Raw genomic sequence first — 22,659 nt, forward strand, 5'->3', positions numbered from 1 at the left:
CGTTGGGCTTTGTGCTGACAGAGCCTGGAGCCTGCTTTGGATCCTGTGTCTCCCTCTCTCTCTGCCTCTCCCCCACTCATGCTCTGTCTCTCAAAAATAAAAAATAAAAAAGTAAATGTTTAAAAAAAAAAGAAGTAAAGAAAATTGTATGATAAGAGAAACCCAAGTCTGGAGAATAAAGGCCAGTTACCCTTAGTGCTGTTTTAACACTTAATGCAGAAGTTTGGTGGCTTAACACAACTGATGTTTATTTCTCACTTTTGTAAAGTCCACTGTCAGCATTCCTGATCAGTAAGTGGCCTTCTACAAGGTCATTCAGCTACCCAGACTCCTTCTATTGCATGGCTCTCTTAGGACGTTTCTCTAGGACTTTAGAGTCCTTTCAGTGCAGCCAGAGGAGGAAAAGAGACCATAGAAAGCATACCTACTTCTTAACCACATTGGCAAGAAGTGATTCACATCACTTCCACTCATATTCCAAAGGAGATAATTAGTTGCATGACTTTACCAAGATTAATAGGGAAGCCAGGAAATGTAGTCCCTGCCTATGCAGCTACTTACTAGCAACAATTCTATATAACAGAAGAGGATCACAGCTATTTGGTGATAAATGTTAATTATCTCTGCAATAGCAAGTTACTTTTTTTTTTTTTTTCAATCCCCACTGTATCAGGAAGGAGAATGTTGAAGAGGTATGACCCTTAGAAGAATTATACTCCCCATTGTCCATTACAGATATAGACAGGATATGTTCCTCCAGGCATGAAGGAACAATGGATGAGAGATTCTCCAATAGTGAACACATGGCCTCCAGATGTGTTGATCAAAGAACTTTCTCCTCCCTCATTGTAGGACGCCCTTGGTGTTTCTGTCCAACATGATATATGCTATGAATTAAAGACCATTATGTGTTTGCCATTAGTCATTTTTCCAAATATGAGTTTTTGTTGCAGTTGTTTTCTTTTTCTGTCATTATATATTAAGTATTTTGTAGCTAATTTTATCTTGTAGCTTAGGTTACTAGACCTTGAGGAACTATATTGCTGTATAATAGAAAAACATGCTTATTACTCTGCTGTCCTGGATTTGGGGGTTATCTGCAGTAACTAGGTAAGAATTTGGATTCTCTCTCTTTTGGGAGGAAGTGAGTATCTTTTTTGGTGGTAAATAATATTGTCGAGTGAATAGACACAAACATTTTTTTTTTCAACGTTTATTTATTTTTGGGACAGAGAGAGACAGAGCATGAACGGGGGAGGGGCAGAGAGAGAGGGAGACACAGAATCGGAAACAGGCTCCAGGCTCCGAGCCATCAGCCCAGAGCCTGAAGCGGGGCTCGAACTCACAGACCGCGAGATCGTGACCTGGCTGAAGTCGGACGCTTAACCGACTGCGCCACCCAGGCGCCCGACACAAACATTTTTGAAGGCGTATGTAGTGTTAAGAATGTTTGGGGACATCCAGAACAGGAGTGTGGTATGTCTGCTGTTTTCATTACCCAGGACATATTCTCTCTTCCTCTCATAACCATACTATTTTCCTAAGCGAAATCACCTTCTTGTGCTATTCATGGATTACTGATAGACATAGCTTCAGGAATGGGCTTATGAATCAGGCCAGGGCAATGTGAACATCACTTTCTCTCAGCAACAGTGATCGGTTTAGGAATGGGCACTTGACCTTTGCTGGTAGTGAGGATAGTGTGAGCCTAGAGCTGCTGGTTGCTCATTAGTGGAGCTTGAGAATGAAGCCAACAACAGAGGAAAGAGCAAACCTATCAGGGAGAATCCAAATCTTGATGACATAATTTGAACTCTTCAGCCAGGCCATGTCTAATAAAACTATCTTGAACTTCTCAGTTATGTGAGCCAATAAATTCCCTTTTCTACTTAAGCCAATTTGAGCTAGATTTTATGTCACTTGCAATTATACATCCTTACTGAATCAGTACTAAGTTGTGTGAGGGTAGACCCATAAACAAATATACACAGGAATAAGTAAACATGAATACTTGAGAGACAAACCTAACTAGAACTAGAAGGAATAGATTGAAAGTGATTCACAGGATAAGAGGGAACTAGATTGGAGCAAGAGCTTGAAAATCAGTCCGAAGAATTTAAATTTAATGGAACAGAAAATACAGCCATCAAACTATTGAGGCAGGAAGAGATGTACTAAAAGTGAGGATTTAGAATGATTATTCTGACAGGTTAGATTCGAGAAGAAGAAGGAAGTCAGGAAGATTCTGTTTTCCTGCTCCTTGTGTAACATTCATGTTGGCCTCTGTGCTTCCTACTAACTCAAGCTCATCAGTTTGGCCTGAGAGCCTTTGTACTTGTTCTTTTCTCTGCCTAGAAAGTTCTTCCCCTCAGACATTTGCTTAGCTTTGTCCCTCATTTCATGCAGACCACGGTTTGAACATAACTTCATCAAAGAGGACTTTCTAGATCAATTTACCTTAAGTATAAAAAAAAACCCCACACTACTGTCATCTGCATCTTTCTACCTTGTTTTGTCCTCATGGCATTTATCACTGCATGACATTATACTGTATATGTTTGTACATGTCTCGTCATCTCCCCCACTGGAGGAACTGTAAAGAGATTCCATGAGTTCGGGACTTGTTTTATTCACTGCTGTATCCCTGGTAAGTACAACAGAGCATGGCACATGGAAAGCCCCTAATAAAAACGTGTTTGATGAATGAATGAGTGAAATACAGTAAATTAGATGGGAAAAAAAAAATCACAAGGAGGATGAATTAGTCACTTAAATTCCTAGCACATTCCTATCATTTTAGCCAAAAACTCTGCTTAAGGCTCCCTCTTCGGCATCATCTCTCCTAAGGAGAGAATTTAGGGAAGTTCACTACCGCTAAGACAAGGACCTAAGATTCTTTCCTGGATGATTCTGGTGAGAATGGCATATTCTCCTGAGTTACCCCGTTAACAAGAAGTATCTCCAATCCCAGATTTGGCGATGTTCTTTCTCCGCCTGAGCTCCAAGTAGAGCTCTGAGAGAAAAACGAGGTGGTGGTGGCTCAAAGACTCAAACGTTCCAAATTACTTCTCTTCCCGGAGATCAGCAACCAGGTGAATTTCAGAATGCTGACACCATGGAGGGGCAAAAGTCACATGCCAGGTGGAAAAGGATACCGGGGTAATCTCCGTTGATCCTTCTTTACCACCCAGCTTTCTATCGCGGCCTGTAGAGAAACAAGCACGCCTTAACACGTCAGTGCAAAGTGCTGCTTTCACCAAGTTTCCTTCCCAGGCAGCTGCTCCTCGACCTCTCCTCTTCTCCCAACCCCCCCGCCCCCCCGCAACCTGCAGGCTCAGCCTCCGATTTCCGCTGATCCCGGCTGCAGGGAGTCGGGAATCCAATTACTTTTCCCAAGGGAGCGCAATCCACTCATCAGGCCGCGAAGAGGGGAGAGGGGGTCGAGCAGTCGCAGAGGCCACCCCTCCCCCGCCTGCCGGGGCCTCCCGGGCGGGGTGAGCGAAGCCGAGGAGGGGCGCGCGGCGCCGCCGCGGGGACTATTTGTCCTTCCGCGAGCCGCGCTGCGGCCCCGGCGCAGACGTAGACCGGGCTGAGTGGCAGGAGATTAGCCAAGGGCTTCCCCCGCCGCGCGCCCCCGGCCAATCGGCGCTGCGCGGGCGGTGCTCGAGGGCCGCGCACACGCACATTCCAGGGTCCACGCCTCACGCGAGCAGCCTCCGCCCCGCGCACGCTCTCCTTCCCACCCCTCCCTGTTGGCCGCACGCGCGCGTCTCCTCAGGGCCTTCTCAGGTCCAGGCCTGGACCCTGTCTTCTGGGCCGCAGATGCTGCTCTCTAAAGTGAAAGTGAAATGAGGAAAGAGGGCCCAGTGGTCTGTAGGGGAAGGGTAATTAGCATCTGTGTCAAGGTTTACACTACCGCTCCACCGTCCAGGCTTGCCTAACAGATGGAGTGAAGCTTCAGAGACTCACTGAGGAGGAAGAAAGAGGACCTCCCTCCTGACTCTTTAGAGAGTGGGTGGAGAACTCTTGCAATATCCTTGAGTGTTATCCAGTAAGAAGATCTTAAAGTGGTGAATTTCTCATTGGGTTTTCTGTTGTGGTCAGAGCACTCGCTACATCCTTTCTCCATCGGGAAGGGAAAAAAAAAAAAAAAAGCGACACTGTTCCTGCACACACTGTCAGACTTATGAGGCCACAATTGACATACATGCTTGAAGGAGAAAGTGCTCTATTGTGTCTTGTTTTTCCGTTCGAATTATGTCCTCCTGAGACTGTGGCTGACCCTTAGGCCCATGGCCGTCCTGAATGTGATTGACATGCGTGATTAGCAGGCAAGTGAGAGAGAACCAGGGAAATTGCTATCAAAACAATTACATACAGGGACATCTGAACAATGGCTTGAGAGCCCCCAGGGACTTAGAGACCATCCTAGCTCTGCCACGGATGCCCTCTGGGACTGTGGCCAAGTCAGATCAACTCTTTGTGTCTTCGTTTCCTCCTGGTAAGTTAAAACTATTCTTACTGCTGCCTGTCTCAAAGTATATTATAAAAATAAACTTAGTTAACAGATGAAAACATTGAAGGTTTTGTTTGCGGGGGGAGGGGTGGTGGTGGTTGAAAGGCATTCTCTAAACAGAAGATTCTGCAAAAGGAAGCCTTTTGACTTTCAGCCTACAATCTGGTCATTTCAATTAAATTTAATACACATGTGTTGAGACTAACTCTGTAGATGCAGAGTTCTGTGCTGGGTGCTAAGTGGTCTTCATAAAATTTATACTGTAGTAAAGCTATGCTGACTCCTGCAATCTCAGACATTCTCTCATGTCTGTGCCAGTTCCTATCCCTAAGTCTTGGCCATTTTCATTCTCTAGTTGTGTTCAAGGGCCACAAAGCTATAGGTACAGAGTGATGCTGCAGCTGGGGCTTCAGTTGAGCCTAAGCTGTGTCTTGGGGTTCAGACATATCTGGGTATGTCGGGGGAGCTGATGGGGCAAGGGCCCCAAAGCCTGTTTCCTGGAGTGACTGAGGAGCTTCCTGCGACAGAACATGTCTGTAGTGAAGGAGCCAAACATAACTGAGGTTCAGCTAGGAACAAAGACTAAATCTTGAGAGAGGAGAGGTCCTTCTGTGTCCAGTCCCGTGTCCCTGGCCCTTGTCTGATTACAGTAGGTGTGGCGAAGAGATGGAAGAGGGGAAAGAACATGGAGAGATGCTATAGGTGAGAGCTGAAATATGTTTCAAATTTTCACATCCCACATTTCACATCCAAATACATGCTCTTACCTTTACAAGAAAAGATCAAGCTATCAACAAAAGTGCAAGCAACAGAAAGTTTGACTAGAGGTAGCTTTTGAAAGATAAGGAATTTATTTCATTAAATAAGAAGTTTGGAGGAACGTGGTTCCTGTATTGGTTAGTTGAGTAACTCAACGATGTTGTCAAGGACCCAAGTGGATTTCTTCTTTCTGCTCTGCCATCCTCAGATGACACTTTCCTGCTATCTCCTTCAAGGCTGCACCATAGCCTCTGCATTTTTGGTGTCAAGGGCAGTAAGGGCATCCTGCAAAAAGAAGGATATTGTCTCCCTCCTCTTTCTTTCTCTGTCTTTATCTTTCTCATAATAAAGGAAGGTAACCCTTACTAGAGTCCTCTGGCAGAACTGAATCCCATTGGACAGAATTGTGTCACATACACATCCTAAACTAACTACTTGTAAAAAGAATGATGCCAAACATAATTTATCCCTCATGCTGGGGAGAGAAATCACTTACCATGAGCACGTGGGAGGATATAATTCAAATAACATCAGATTTTGTTGGGGAAAAAAAGAAGGAAAAGTGGCTGTGGTTTAGGCCTCAGTAGGTTCCTTCAACTTTCCTTTCCTCTACAAAATGTTTCTGTATCTACTCTCCTTAATCACTTCTAAATTTTTCTATCTTCCTTCATACTCTTTTTTTACTATCTCAATGGAGAGGTGACTCAGCTCCATTTCAGGATCTGGTGCTCCATCTATCTCCCTATCTAAGACCTTGCTCTTATCCTAGCCCCTCACACTGGTCCTCAAGCCACATGCAGTTGCTGTTCCAGCTAGCACTCCACTAGTGAGAATCTGAGATCTGAAGTTCCTTTTGTTCTGCCAGGAGAATCCAGATTGAAAGATGCAAGAACTCATCCAGGTCCTATCCTGTGAGGCTAGGGTACGGGTAAGAGATAGGGACTAAAGACAAGCTTTACGCTTTTCTATACTTGGGACTTTCCTGTCTGCCTTAGAATTATAGGAGTCCCAAGTGGTATCCTCAGCTACTAGATTTCACACTGCTTCCATTTTACCCTTTCCCTCCCCACCATACCCATCCTGGAGATTGGATTCCACTTTATGTTTTTGAGTTACAACCTGGTGGAACTCTGATAATGGCTTGGCTTGAACCTGAAACTTGTTACATTTCTTTCCCATACTCATATTCATTCATTTTTTTCACTCAACAAATATTAAATGTTGACTCTATTCCAAGTACTGCACTATGTGCTAGGGAGACATTGGCAAATAAACTGGAGTTGTCTGCCTTTAATGAGTTTACATTCTAGTGGAGGGTCTTTGTTACTCCACAAGGCATGGCATGAAATTGAAGGCTATCTCACAGGGACCTTAAAAGCAAGGCCGGGTCATTAACTCTGTGCAGCATAACCTATGTTTTAATCCTTCACAAACAACTACCACTATTAGTCGAAATTATTTTGATCTTTACACAGCGCATAAGGTATCTTTTCACAGAGGCCGCTGTTTCAGACAATTACACTTTCCAACAAGATAAACACCATGTAGGGCAATGCACTTGTGGTACAGTTTGCTTTATTAATAACATGTCTTGTCAGCTGAGCAGTCTAGGCTATGGATGGATGATTACAACAAAAAATGGAGTCTGTATCTGATGCAAGTTTATGTATCATCAGAGTTGTTACCCTATCTCTGCTCACAGTGAGGAAACTGCCAGATTTTATTCAACAGAATGGTTTGTAGATGCATTGGCAGGAGATAAAAATATTTACTGTTAACCTGCTTTCCTTCGGCTATACTTGCCTGAGGATATATACTAAGACCAAATTTTAACTTTTTTAACATTTTCAAAATTTACTCATGTTTATTTCCACTTTCATTTTTAGTAGAAAATAGGTTCTCCAAAGAAGTGTTATACTATATTGAAATACAAAACTTCTTATGTATTTTCAACTAATAGCACTTCTGCTTCAGATGGTGTCATGGACCCTAAGTGTCTAATTTATCTTGACAGTGTCTGAAATAGAAGTAAACCAATTCAGACTGCAGGTCCTAAAATACAAGTCCAAGAAGGTGGATGTAGCACAAGTGAAATGAGAGCATTTAAATGAAATATGAACTGTAGTCAATCTGAATGAATTCCCTTAGCACCTCAGTCCAGAAAAGAACCTGTAAGGGTTTTAAACTTCACTTGACTCATGATGAAGTGCATGACCCAAAGTGAGTCAATTAATTAATCTCTGTGTCTTGGTGTCCCTGTTTTTACAACAGGGTTAACAAAACCTGTAGTGCACTCATACTTGGAATTTGGGAGAAAAGAGAATTACACCTTTTCTGAAATGTAGCTGATAATTATCAATCAATTATCAACAGGAATTTATGGAGCCTTGTACTTACCCATCATTATAGGCACAGAGCCTAGCAAGCCTTACACATAAATGAAAGGCTAAAGAAATTTTTGTCTCATGAATGAATGAGAAAATCAGTGAGCTACCTACTATGTGCCAGATCCTGGGCTATGGAAGACCTGAGATGCATCCCTGCCTTTAAGAAGCTCTCTAGTGAAGTAAGACATATATATTAAAAAGTATTTAACAATTAAGGTTTGAAATGCCAAATAAATGTTATGGTCCATCATCCTCAAACTAGAATTCTCAGATTCTCAGCTTCATTCCCTAAAATTGACCTACTTGAGAATATGCCTATGGTTTTGTGTGTGTGTGTGTGTGTGTGTGTGTGTGTGTGTGTGTGTGTGTGTGTTTAAAGGTCATAGAGTATGTTTAATAAAACACTTAAATATAGAAATATATTTCATTAGAATAATATTCTGTAGGGAGGTGGAATTGAAATATATTGAAATATAAGTTCAAGGGGGAAAAGATATAAAACTGTTAAAGATTAGGAATTTATTTATATTCTTTTTATATTTGTATTGAGGTATAACATCCATAGAGTAAACTGTACAAAGCACCACTTAAATCAAGATATAGGCTCCCTCTATGAACTTTCTTAGTTAATCTCCTTTCCCCACCCCAGAGATAACCATGATTTTGACTTCTCATGCCATAGAGTACTTTAACCTGTTCTTGGAAGCTGTATAAATGGAATTATACAGTATGCTTTCCTTTGTGTCAAGCTTCTTTTGTTCAACATTATGTCTGTATGAGGCATCCGTTGTTGCATACACCAGATTTCATTCTTTTTTTTTTTTTTTAATTTTTTTTTCAACGTTTTTATTTATTTTTGGGACAGAGAGAGACAGAGCATGAACGGGGGAGGGGCAGAGAGAGAGGGAGACACAGAATCGGAAACAGGCTCCAGGCTCTGAGCCATCAGCCCAGAGCCCGACGCGGGGCTCGAACTCACGGACCGCGAGATCGTGACCTGGCTGAAGTCGGACGCTTAACCGACTGCGCCACCCAGGCGCCCCCAGATTTCATTCTTTTTAATGATTACAAAATAGCTATTCTCAAAGTCTGAGTGGTCTGAGGATTCTTGCTGGAGGCTGGGGTGCCTGAGATTTTCAGGGGGTTCCATGAGTCAAAATTATTTTTATAATAATTTTGGATTTTATTTTTTTCCCTTTTTCAGTGCATTGATGTTATTTAATTCATGATGCAAAAGCAATGATGGTTAAAACTGCTGGCATCTTAGCATGAATTTTTCCCTTGGGTCCATACTCTTTGCATCCTCTTTGAAATATCTTTGCCTAACTTAAAGACACAGATATTTTCTCTCATGTTCTTTTCCAGAAGTTTTATAATTTTAGATTTTCCATGTAGGACTGTGGCCCAATTCAAGTTAATTTCTGCATATGGTGTGAGTTTAAGATCAATAGTCCTTTTTTTTTTCTTAATATGGATGTCCAGTGTCCAATTGCTACAGGACTACTTACTGTCAAAATGACTCTCTATTAAATCACCTTGGCACTTTTCTCAAGTTGACCATGTATTTAAATTTTTTTAAATGTTTATTTATTTTTGAGAGACAGCAAGAGACAGAGCATGAGCGGGGGAGGGGTGAGAGAGAGGGAAAAGCAGGCTCCAGGCTCCGAGCTGTCAGCACAGAGCCCAATGCGGGGCTCAAGCCTATGAACTGTAAGATCATGACCTGAACTGAAGTCTGGCACCCAACTATCTGAGCCACCCAGATGCCCCAAATTGACCTTGTATTTATTGGTCTGTTTCCAGACTTTGTATTCAGTTTCATGATCTATATCTTTATCCTTTAATAATACCACAATTTGGGGAGAATTGTTATGTTAATATTGAATCCTCTGATCCAGAAACATGGTATATTTCTTCATTTATTTAAGTATACTTTAATGTCTTTCAACTATGTTTTGTAGTTTCTAATATAAAGATTTTTTTAAGATTTATTCATAATTATTTTTTGGTGCTACTGTAAGCAGAGTGGCTTTTTAAATTTCATTTTACAATAGTTTGCTGTTAGTATTTAGAGATATATATTTAATGTTCGCTTTAAACAGATTCTTATATATAAACCTTGTATCCTGTGACCTCGCTAAATTTACTTATGGGTTCTAGAAATTGTTTTCTAGATTCATTAGGATTTTTACATTAATAATCAAGTAACTTTCAAATAGGGACAATGTTACTTCTTCCTTTTTAATCTTACTGACATGTATTTCCTTTTCTTTTCCTCTTACAGTGACTAGGACTTCTAGTAAAATGTTGAATATAAGTTGTGATAATGGCATGTTTGCTTTGTTCCCATTGTAGGGCAAACGTTCAGTCTAATTCCACTAATTATGTTGTAGGTGTTTTGTAGATGCCCTTTATTCATTTGAGGAAGTTCCCTACTATTTCTGGATTGCTAAAAGTTTTTATCAAGAATGAATGTTGGATTTTGTCAAATGCATTTTCTCAATCTATTGAAATGATCATATTGGTTTTCTTTTTTAGTGAATTACATTGTTATAGTAAATTACATAGTTTTAAAATCGTAAATTAATCTTGCATTTCTGGGATAAATCCTACTAAGTCTTGAAGTGTTACTCATTTTATGTACTATTGATTTGCTTTGCTATTGTTTGTTATGGATTTTGCCTCTATCTCCACAAAGAATATTGGTCTGTAATTTTTTTTTATACCATCTCTGTCAAGTTTTGTTATTCAGCTTATGTTGGTGTTTTAGATTTCTAAGGTGCTGTAACAAAATACCATGGACTGGGCTTAAACAACAGAATTTATTTTCTCACAGTTCTGGAGGTTTGAAGTCCAAGATCAAATTGCTGGCAGGTTTGTTTTCTCCTAAGGCCTCTCTCCTTGGCTTGTAGATGGCCATCTTCTCACTGTGTCCTCACATGGCCTTTCTCTGTGCAACCACATGCCCCTGGTGTCTCTTCCTCCTCTTATAGGGACACTAGTTATATTAGATTAGGACTCTAACAGGATTGTTTTAATTAAATCACCATAACAAGGACCTTATTTCCAAATATGTTTATATTCTGAAGTAATAAGGGTTGGGACTTCAACATACGAATTTTTAGTGGGGGTGGGGGGACACAATTCAGCCCATAACTGTTGGCCTCATAAAATGAGTTGGATAGTGTTCTTTCCTCCACTCTTTTGTGAAAATAATTTGTGTAACTTTGTTGTTTTCACCAGTGAAACTATCTGGCCCTGGAGTTTTCTTTGGGGGAAGATTTTCCAGAACAATTCAATTTGTTTATTGGATATAGGTCTATTTAGATTTTTTGCTTTTCCTTGTCTCTATTTTGGTACATGGAAAATTTCAAGAAATTTGTCTTTTTCATCTATTTTGTTGAATTTGTTGGCATAATATTGTTTATAATGTTGTCTTGTTATTCTTTTAATACCTGTAGGATCTATTTTGACAGCCAGTTCGTTTTATTTTACTTATATATTTAATTTTAGAGAGAGCAAGTATGAGTGGGGGAGAGGGGAAGAGAGAAAGAGAGAATCTTAAGCAGCCTTCAGGTTGAGCGTGGGATCATGGGATCATGACCTGAGCTGAAATGAAGCCTTGGTTGCTCAGTGGACTGAGCCACTCAGGCACTTCCATACAATTTGTTTTAAACCCTTGTTTTAAACAGTCATGTCTGGGTCCCCTGGGGGGTTCAGTCAGTTAAGTGTCCAATTCTTAACGTCAGCTCAAGTCACGATCTCATGATTTGTGGGTTTGGGTCCTACATCAGGCTCTGTCCTGACAGTGTGGAGCTTGCTTTGGATTCTCTCTGTCTCCTCCTTTCTCTGCCCTTTCCCCACTCACTTACTGTGTTTCTCTGTCTCTCTCTCTCTCTCTGTCTCTCTCTCTCTCAAATAAATAAACTTTAAAAAATGTATTAAACAGTCATATCCATTTTAAAGAACTCTAGAAGGAAAAGAATCAAAATTCATTTGGTTGGCTTTTCCCTATAAAGCATGAAATAAGCTTGTCAATTTCTACAGAAAGGGATTTTTTTTTTTTTAATAAAACCTCATTTTTTTTTTCAACGTTTATTTATTTTTGGGACAGAGAGAGACAGAGCATGAACGGGGGAGGGGCAGAGAGAGAGGGAGACACAGAATCGGAAACAGGCTCCAGGCTCTGAGCCATCAGCCCAGAGCCCGACGCGGGGCTCGAACTCACGGACCGCGAGATCGTGACCTGGCTGAAGTCGGACGCTTAACCGACTGCGCCACCCAGGCGCCCCCAGAAAGGGATTTTGATTGAGAGTGCACTTAATCTATAAATTTGTTTGGGGAAAATTGCCACCTTAACAAAATTAAAACCCTCAATCCATGAACATGGTATATCTCTTTGTTTATTTACATCTTTTTACATGTCTTTCCTGAGGAGCACCTGGCTGGCTTAGTAGGTTGAGTGTTCAACTCTTGACATTGGCTTAGGTCATTATCTCATGGTCATGGGATTGAGTCCCACATTGGGCTCCATGCTGGGCATGGAGGTTGCTTGGAATTCTCTCTCCCTCTGCCCCTCCCCCACTTGCACGTTCATGTGCTCTCTCTCAAAAAAAAAATTGAAAATAAATAAAAATAAATTTCTCTCATGAATATATCACAGTTTTCAGGATACAAATCTTGCACAAATTTTGTTGGATTTATTCCTAAGCATTTTGCATTTTTTGTAAATTGTATTATTTACATTTCAATTTCCATTTGTTAGTTGCATATATTTTTATATATTGACATATCCTGTGAACCTGATAAATCCACTTATTAATTCTAGCAGTGTTTTTGATATTTTTTATATACATAATTATGTCACCTGTGAATAGAGAGCTTTATTTCTGTTCAATGTGTATGCTTTTTATTTCCTTTTCTTGTCTTATTTCACTGGCTAAATTCTTGAGTACAATGTTGATTAGAAGCAATAAAAGCAAACATTCTTGCCTTGTTTTCCATCTTGGAAGGGAAAACATTTAGTTTTTTATTTTTAGTTATATTAGAAATAGGTGTTTCATAGTCTTTTATCAGATTGAAGAAGCTTCCTTTATTCATAGGTTCCTGACATTAGTAGATGTCTTTGTAATATTATATATGATGAAACAGGAAGTACACATGAAGTACTTCTACTCCATACAGGAATATGATGATTGTCTCAAGAAAAACCACCTGTGCAATTGAATTGTGGACTGAACTGGTTGGTTTTTTTTCATAGGACACCATTTTTACTTGAGAAAAGCAAAGACAAACTATGATTACTTTGACTTAGTTATTTGACAGATATTTTGTTTAAAAAAAATGGAGTGAATCGTTACTTCAAGGCAAATTGACTGTATTTGTTGACATTGATAAAATTTGCATTTTCAAGCAAAAATAGAATTTTGGAAAATTTACATTCACTGTCCTGGGCTTAACATCCTCCCAGTACTTCACAACTTTTCTTTTGAGATTGGTGGTGATATTAACAAATGTTATTTTTCTGACATACAATTAAGTGTGTTAGTATTTGTAAGATCTGCATATATTAGTGAACCATTATTTTAAGAAACTACCAATTACCAAGTTTTGATATAGTATTAAGAAGATAATTCAGAATTTTCTGAAAAGACTATTAGAATAATCTTTCTCTTTTCCACTATATATCTTTGTAAGGCCAGATTTCCTTCATATACTTTAACAAAAGAACATATTGTAACGGAATGAAACAGAGCAGATATTACAATGCAATTGTCTTCTATTATGCCAGATTTTAAAAGATTTGAAAACATGTAAAAATAATGCTTTTACTTCTTACTAATATTTTTGTCTGGAAGATATAGTCATACATAAAAATAAGTACATTAACAGGAGCACCTGGGTGGCTCAGTTGGTTAAGCATCTGACTCTGGCTCAGGTCATGGTATCATGGTTCATGAGTTTAAGCCCTGCATCAGGCTTGTTGCTGTCAGTGAGAAGCCCACTTTGGATCCTCTGTCTCTCTCTCTCTCTCTCTCTCTCTGCCCCTTCCCTCCTTGTGTGCACATGCACACATGCTCTTTCTCTCTTTCTCTCTCTCAAAAACAAATAAACATTAAAAAAAATGTACATTAACATGTAGGGGATTTATTATTGTTTTTTAATTTTAGTAAAATATAAATTAAAAAATTTACCATTTTAACTATTTTTAGGTGTATAGGTAAAGGGCCTTAAGTACATTTATACTGAGTAACCATCACCACCATTCTTCTCCAGAACTTTTTCATCTTCCCAAACTGAAACTCTTTATGCATTAAACAGTAACTCTATTTGCCTTTCTTTCTGGCCCTTGGCAGCCACCATTTTCTTTTCTGTCTCTATCGATTTGACTACCCTAGGTACCTCCTTTAAGTGAAATCATACAATTTTTGTGTTTGTGTGTCTGGCTGTTTTCACTTAGCATAATGTCTTCAAGATTTAGCCATGTCATTATTGTTATTTTAAAAATAGGTTAATAGACAGTTTGAAAATTTCTCAGTCCAGTTTTTAACATTACCCATGTTGATAGAAATGCCCAAATAGATTTTAAAAACTCTTTGGTGTCCTCAATAACTTTTAGGAGTGTAAAGGGGCCTTGAGACCAGAAAGCTTGAGAACCATTGCTATGTAATATCCCAGTATATGTATGCATGTTTGTATGTATGTATGCATGCATTTGTGTACCATAATGTACTTAGCCATTCTACTGCTGAGGAACAGTTGGGTTTTTCTTCAGTTTGTGGCCATTATGGATAAAGTTGCTGTGAATATTTTTGTATATGTCTTGTGGGGAACCTCTATACTAATTTCTGGCCGATGTCTGGGAGTGGTATGGCTGAATCTTTGTGCCTTTTAAAAATGAATAATAGTGGGGGGTGGGGGAGAGGGGAAAGTGGGTGATGGGCATTGAGGAGGGCACTTGTTGGGATGAGCACTGGGTGTTGTATGGAAGCCAATCTGACAATAAATTATATTTTAAAAATAAATAAAATAAAAATGAATAGTAGTGGATACCAAACCTTTATTGTATTTATGTCCCATTGGATACATTTCAAATAATATTGTGCAGTAGACTTATTTCAAATACTACCATTTATAATATACAGGATATTTATTGTTTGCATTTGTTTAAACTTATGATGAGGGAAGTCTGGGTGGCTGTCGATTTAGCATCCAGCTTCGGCTCAGGTCATGATCTCACGGCTCATGGGTTCAAGCCCTGTATTGGGCTCTGTGCTTACAGCTCAGAACCTGGAGCCTGCTTCAGATTCTTTGTCTCCCTCCCTCTCTGCCTGTCCCCTGCTCACTCTCTGTTTCTCTCTCAAAAATAAACATTAAAATAAACTTGTGAAAATTATAGATATTAACTTAAGCATGTGTGATGCATCACTTAAATACATTATTTTAGGAGGTACACGAGTAAACTGTTTTGAAGATTACTAGACAGTAGACCCTTTAAGAGTTCAGAGGAAAAGCCGGATGATTGAGTATAGTGAAAATCTCCTTTTCTTTCCCTCTCTCTTCCCCCTTTTGCTGTCTTCCTTATTATTCGACCAGTGATTTGACAGATACTTACTCAACAACCTTTTTTAATTTATTTTTTAGAGAGAGTGTGCAAGTGGGGGAGAAGGGCAGAGGGAGAGAGAGAATCTTAAGCAGGCTCTACACCCAGCAGGGAGCCCACCACAGGGCTCTATCCCATGACCCTGGGATTACAGCCTGAGCTGAAATTGAGAGTCAGATGCTCAACCCACTGAGCCACTCAGGTGCCCCTACTCAACAACTTTTATTTGCCAGATAATCTGCTATGCATTGGGAATATAGCTATGAACACGATAGACAAAATTTGATTCACAGTTTAGTGAGGAAAATAGTAAACATAAAAATAAGTAATTGAAATAACTACAAATGATGTAAATGTTACAAAGGAAACAGATAAGTGCTATGATAGGGTATAGTGGTAGCATTTGCTATTCTGTAGGATGGTTATGGTGGCTTCATGTTGGAGAAGCTGACGGTGCCTGAAAGCCAGGAGGAGAGCATTCCAGGCAGAGAGTGTCATACTGAGAGCATTAACAAGGCTTTGAAGAAGGAGAAGCTTGGAATGTTCCAAAAACTGAAAGCAGGCCACTGTAACAGGATTATAGTCAGACTGGGAGCCTTTTTAAAAAAGAATTTACATCGTCAACCCTTATAGGTATCTGTACACAAAATCTATAATCGATACAAACTGTATAATAAGGTAATAATAAAATTTAGAAAACATGCCAATGTTCATGAAAAGTGATAGAAGTACAAGTCTCTACTCTCCCCTGGAAAGTAGACAAGAGACAAGGAGACAAGACAGGAAGCCTCAGGAAATAAAACCATGGTAGCTTTATCTGCATCAGCACCAGCACTGCTATCATCCTGGCTGGAGTATCAGCATGTTGAGGAGTATCAGGTTGTGTCTTATTAATTTTTTGTATCTCCAGTGCTTTGCATTTTGCTTGGTCTAAAGAATCTTAATCCATGCATGTCTTAAGGGAGGGAGAAACAGGAACTAACATTTATATAGTACCAACCTCTGTGCTGGATCAAATTAAAGTTGAAAGACAATACTGGGGAAAAAAAGGCAACATGCACAACAGACAATAGGTTGATATGCTTAATAGACTTTAAAAATGAGCATATTGATTAAGATAATCTGTTCTGGAGAAAGGTATACTGTTTTGAAAGCAAATTAGGGATAGGATGGGTATTTTACTTGGTAAAGGGGAGCCAGAACATGAGACAGAATGAGGCAGGGAGGAGAGAGAGTGAGAGAGACAGAATGAATGAATGAATGAAGAATATGAGATGTCTTTGTAGCTCATTCCTAATCTGGTGCCCCCAAAGCTGACCTACAGATGTTCCCCCATCATATTTGTTCTTTTTCACTGGTCTCATACTAAGGGTGGAAATATACACAAAGGAAAAGACACATCCCTTTCACACTGTCCAGCTTCAGGGAGAATGACAAAGGTGCAAGTAACCTGTTAATTGAATGTAGACTCCATGCTGTACATACTATCTTTTAAAAAAAACTTTGCTAGAACTTGTACTAACATACATATATTGTGTGTATTTATTACCATAGTTTCATTGGTTACAGAATATACTCCTTTGTATTTTAAGGAGGAAATGAGCCAATTTTTGCATACATGATTTTTTCCTATTTTAACCAAGCTAATTTCTGCTAAGTGAATGTGTTCAACAAATCTTGGGCACCTACTATGTGCCACTGGTCCAAGGACAGCATATAGAGCAAGGGTGAATAAAACAAAATCTGTGGCTTCATGGAGTTTTTATTCCAATGGGACAGGGCAGGACAGACAATAAACAGATAAGGAAGTAAATTTTATAACATAATGTCAGGTAGTAATAAATATTATGAAGAAAAATAGAGCAAAGAAAGTATGTATGCTTAATGTCAAGAGAAGCAAGGTGGGGCAAAGGATGTTGAATAGAGCTCATCTCTAGCCAAGAACATCATAGCCATGTGGACCCTAACCCTATTCATTCCCACAGCACCCAGGCTGATTTTCATTTACTTAATGTTTAGGTAAAATTGAGTTTGTCAGAACAAGACCTGGAATTCAAATGGTAATATAGATGGTGATAAATGCCTGAAAATAAAAACCTGTCAAATGTCATCAGTTCCCATCTGTGCTTTCTAATTTGTTGACAAACCAATAGCTGAAATAAAAAGAGGAAAGTACAGTTCCAGGTGGTTTAGTATAACAATGAAATGGTTGCTTTGAAGGATTAGAAGATAGTGCAATCAATAAGATTTGAAAAAAGCGACCCTCAGAGGTCTAGAGCTAGTATTAGTGTGAAACTAGTTTTGTTTATATTGATACCCTTAAAAAGTTTCTTACCGAGATTACCCATGACACACTAATACCACAGTCAGTGGTTCATTCTCTCTCCTAAACTTACTCTGTATTTATCCCCAAACTCTCTCCCTTCCTCCCTTTTCCCTTCCTCTTTCTTCCCCCTTCTTTCTGTTTTCTATCTAGACTTCATGTAATCTTATCCAGAGCCGTGGCTTAATAAACCATCTGTATGCCAGTGACTCTAATTTATATGTTTAACCTTGTTTTCTGTCCTGAGTTCTAGGCTAGTATATCTAATTGCTTACTCGATATCTTTACTTGTATGTCTAATAGGTATTTCAAATTAAATGTGGTTAAAATAGTAGATTTGACTTCCATCTGCCTTCCCCACTTCCCAAATATGGACCTTCCTAAATATTTCCTTCTCAATAAATTGTGCCTCTATAATTTATTCACTTGCATGGTACAATTATCTTGATTTCTGTCTTAAATCCACACCCCATATCCAATCCATCAGTAAGTTTATTTAATGGCTCTAATCCCAAACTGTGTCTGGAACCAACCATATCTCATCATCTCCACTTCAATAGCCTTAGTTAAAAGATGTTGTATCTTGCCAAGTCTGTTGCAAGAACATCCTACTTGGTCTCCCTCCCCGCTGCAGGTGAACCAAGGCTGCTGGGCTTACAGGGAGTTGAGGACCTATTGTGAGAACAAGGCTTAGAGTGCATGGTGTCTGCACTGGAAGAACCACAGTGAGGTGGTCATTGGGCCTGGGCTGGGTCTGTGAGGTTGCTGAGGGACTATGCACTTTGGGTGCACAGTTGGGGCAGAGCCAGAAGTTCCTTCCCACACACTTGCACTACTGATAGATGATGTAGCAGGAAGTAGAAAAAGCAAAATGCAACAATCTGGAACCAGGAAGGCAACCTCTTTTCTTTTCTTCAATGACCTTCCCATGGTCTCTACTGATAAAGTTTAGTTGTGCTGACTATAAGGGGGAGATGTTGCAGAGAGTGAATGAAGGGTGAGTTTAGAGCTGAGAAGCAAGAAGTTGATAGCTGGCACAGTATCTTTCAAAATAATAAATGAATCGTAACTATCTTCACAAATCACCATAGTATAAGGGTGCCTGGCTGGCTTAGTTGGTAGAGCTTCCAACTCTTGATCTCAAGGTCATGAGTTCAAGCCCCACATTGGGCATAGAGCCTACTTAAAACATAAATAAAAGTATAAGGTGTATAATTGTCTTTATTTCTGGGATTATTAATTATATGGAACTGGAATTTAAATTTAGAAAGTACAATTTGTATGTCTTTGTTCCCATTCTTTTTTTTTTTTTAAGTTGATTTACTTTGAGAGAGACAAAGACACCGTGAGTGGGAGAGGGGCAGAGAGAGAGGGAGACAGAAAAATCCCAAGCAGACTCCTCGCTGCCAGCTCAGAGCCTGATGTGGGACTTGAAGTCACGAAACTGGGAGATCATGATCTGAGCTGAAACCAGGAGTCGGACCCTTAACCTGCTGAGCCACCCAGGTGCCCTCTTTCTTCCCATTCTTGTGTCAGTCTTCTTCTATAAACTTTATTGCTACCATTAATAACAAGAAATCCAAAATAATACATCCTGGAAACGGGTGGAAGGGTGAGGGGGAGATTCCTAGGCATCAAATGCCTGAGTCCCTGAAGTTGTATCTAGCAAATGCTTGGGCATAGGGGTGGGCATGGGCAGCAGTGCTTGATGGTTAGATGAATTAATAAAATTCTTCTTTCAAAGTGATACTGTATAAGTGATAAAACTCTATCTGCTTTTCCTGTGTGAGTCACTCTTTAAGAGCAGAACTTGTCTGTTGGCCCAAATTTGTTCATCACAATAGCTACCTAGCCAAAATTAGTCTCAAAGGTTGTGTTAGGGGAAGGTAAGATTTGAGAGAAGAGTTAAGGCAAGAGATGATATGGACTGAATGTTTGTATCCCATCCCGCAAGTTCACATGCTGGAGCCCTAACCCCCAGTGTGGCTGTATTTGTAGATGGGGCCTCTAAGGAAATAATTAAAGTTAAATGAGGTCATAGGGTGAGATTCCCTTCTGATAGGATTAGTGTCCCTCTAAGAAGAAACACCAGAGAACTTCCTCCCCCACCCCATGCATTCACTGAGGAGGCCCATATATGCCTATATTGGCAAGATGGCCATTTGCATCCCAAGGGGAGAGTGCTCATCAGACACAAACCCTGCTGGCATCTTGATCTGGGACTTCTTGTCTTCAGAACTGTGAGAAAATAAATTTCTGTTGTTTAAGTCACCCAGTCTGTGATATTTTGGGATGGCAGGAGGTAAGAATAAAAGACACTACAAAAGAATAAATAGAATGAGACACTATCTAGAAAAGGCAAGATTGGGGGGTGCTATATATAGGCAAGGGGCAGCATGAATATCCAGGATACTTGTGTAAATGGGAGGTGGGGAAGAAACATGAAACAGAGTGGAGGAATAGCAAAAACAAATTTATTTTTTTTTAAATTACTATTGTTTAAATGATTTCTGGAATAGAATTTAGTGATTCATTACTTACACATAACACCCAGTGCTCATCCCAACAAATGTCCTCCTTAATGCCCCTTTCCTATTTAGCTCATCCCCCCACCTAATACCCCGCCAGCAACTCCCAATTTATTCTCTATATTTAAGAGTCTCTTATGTTTTTATATTATTTTTGTTTCCCTTCCCTTATGTTCATGTGTTTTGTATCTTACATTCCTCATATGAGTGAAATCATATGATAGTTGTCTTTCTCTGACTGGCTTATTTCACTTAGCATAATACATTCTAGTTCCATCCACATTGTTGCAAATGGCAAGATTTCATTCTTTTTGATCACGGAGTAATATTCCATTATATATATATACCACATCTTCTTTATCCATTCATCAGTTGATCAACATTGGGCTCTTTCCATACGTTGACTATTGTCAATAGTGGTGCTGTAAACATTGGGGTGCATGTACCCCTTTGGATCAGTACTCCTGTATCCTTTGAATAGAGATGTAGTAGTGGAATTGCTGAGTCATAGGATAGTTTTGTTTTTAATTTTTTGAGGAACCTCCATTCTATTTTCCAGAGTGGCTGCACCAGTTTGTATTCCCACCGGCAGTGCAAATGGTTCTTCCTCTGCCTCCTCACCAACGTCTGTTACTGCCTGAGTTGTTATGTTAGCCATTCTGACAGGTGTGAGGCGGTGGTATCTCATTATGGTTTTTTTTAAATTTGTTTTTAATGTTTATTTATTTTTGAGAGAGAGAAAGACAGAGCACGAGTTGGGGAGGGTCAGAGAGATAGGGAAACACAGAGTCTGAAGCAGGCTCCAGGCTCTGAGCTGTCAGCACAGAGCCTGACGCAGGGCTTGAACTCACAGACCGTGAGATCATGACCTGAGCTGAAGTCGGATGCTTAGCCTACTGAGCTACTCAGGTGCCCTGTCTCATTATGGTTTTGATTTGTATTTCCCTGATGATGAGTGCTGTTGAGCATTTTTTCATGTGTCTGTTAGCCATTTGGATGGATGTCTTCTTTGGAAAAGTGTCTATTCATGTCTTATGCCCATTTCTTCACTGGATTATTTGTTTTTTGGGTGTTAAATTTGAGAAGTTCTTTATATGTTTTGGTTACTAACCCTTTATCTTAGATGTCATTTGAAAATATCTTCTCCCATTCCTAAGGTTGCCTTTTAGTTTTGATGTTTGTTTCCTTCTCCATGCAGAAACTTTTTATCTTGATGAGTCCCAATAGTTCATTTTTGCTTTTGTTTCCCTTGCCTCTGGAGACATGTCAAGTAAGAAGTTGCTGTGGCCGAGGTCAAAGGAGTTGTTGCCTGTTTTCTCCTCTAGGATTTTGATGGCTTCCTGTCCTATGTTTAGGTCTTTCATTCATTTTGAGTTTATTTTTATATATGATGTAAGAAAGTGGTCCAGATTAATTCTTCTGCATGTCGCTGTCCAGTTTTCCCAGCACCACTTGCTGAAGAGACTGTCTTTTTTCCATTGGATATTCTTTCCTGTTTGTCAAATATTAGTTGGCCATACGTTTATGGGTCCATTTCCGGGTTCCCTATTCTGTTCCATTGTTTTTGTGCCAATACCATGCTGTCTTGATGATTACAGCTTTGTAATACAGGTTGAAGTACAGAAATGTGATGCCTCCAGCTTTGTTTTTCTTTTTCAGGATTTCTTTGGCTATTTGGGGTCTTTTCTGGTTCTATACAAATTTCAGGATTGTTTGTTCTAACTCTGTGAAGAATGCTGGTGTTATTTTGGTAGGGATTGTGCAAAAACAAATTTCTTCCACTATGTTGCCATTTTATTTAAAACTGGTCTTTTTAACCAATGGAAGGAAATGAATCAGGATATCCCCAAAACATTAACACCCACACATTTTTCTACTTGGCTTTAGAATTATTTTTTAACTCTCATCTGAGAGTTAAACTAATTAGTTAGTTAGTTTAATTAGTTAAACTAATATAAATCTATATTAGTTTTCAAGGTAAATATTGTAAAGGTTTTAAATCAAGAGAGGTCAAGAAACTAGTTTTCATTCTTACGTAGAATACAAGCTGTATGACCCACTTCCAATCATTTAAGCCTCTCCTATACAGAAATGGAACCTCTACACCTCACTCAGCTCTTCTTAGGAAAGAGGAGGTAGAAAATTATTTGGGTTTGAAAGGACTTCTCTACAGAAAAACTCAACATGAGGAGTAGAGATATCCGTAAGTTTGTGAATTAGGTGACTTAGGGCTAAAGTCTCAGTAGTATGATACTAAAGCCAGCAGGTGCTCAGTAAAGCCACTGAATAAACAGTATAGTAAATAAAGCGAAGCATTAGAATTAAGCTTTGTTCCAGATTTTGTTTTCTAGGTATGGGTTCCCAAAGACATCCTCACCATTTCTCTTTATGAAGCTGTGGTCAGCTTAGTAATGCACCCCTTTCTGCCTCATTTGTTTATTTCCTCACTCTCAGTGTCCTGGGATTACATCTCCCAATGAAGTCTAGTCCTCAAATTTGTCCAGGCCTTGTTTTCTAGATAATCCAAGCATAGACAGTACCCA

At 39.5% G+C, this 22,659-nt stretch overlaps 1 protein-coding gene and 1 long non-coding RNA gene across 4 annotated transcripts in view; one reads left to right on the top strand and one right to left on the bottom strand.

Moving 5' to 3' along the window:
- Window positions 1–2,609: 2,609 nt before the first annotated feature.
- On the bottom strand, window positions 2,610–3,685 carry LOC123582965. The gene is made up of 2 exons (XR_006704675.1): window positions 3,327–3,685; window positions 2,610–3,205 (listed from the first exon to the last, which is right to left on the bottom strand). It is a non-coding gene; the product is annotated as an uncharacterized LOC123582965 (long non-coding RNA).
- Window positions 3,686–3,753: 68 nt separating this feature from the next.
- Window positions 3,754–22,659, top strand: part of ZNF280D (zinc finger protein 280D) — a 327,588-nt gene continuing 308,682 nt past the window's right edge. For all 3 annotated transcript variants that reach the window (XM_045449634.1, XM_045449637.1, XM_045449639.1), the window contains exon 1: window positions 3,754–4,501. The gene's annotated coding sequence lies outside the window, so the exon portion shown is untranslated. The remainder of the gene's footprint in view (window positions 4,502–22,659) is intronic.

The sequence above is a fragment of the Leopardus geoffroyi genome, chromosome B3 (assembly GCF_018350155.1).
Source record: "Leopardus geoffroyi isolate Oge1 chromosome B3, O.geoffroyi_Oge1_pat1.0, whole genome shotgun sequence".
Classification (NCBI taxonomy): Eukaryota; Metazoa; Chordata; class Mammalia; order Carnivora; family Felidae; genus Leopardus; species Leopardus geoffroyi.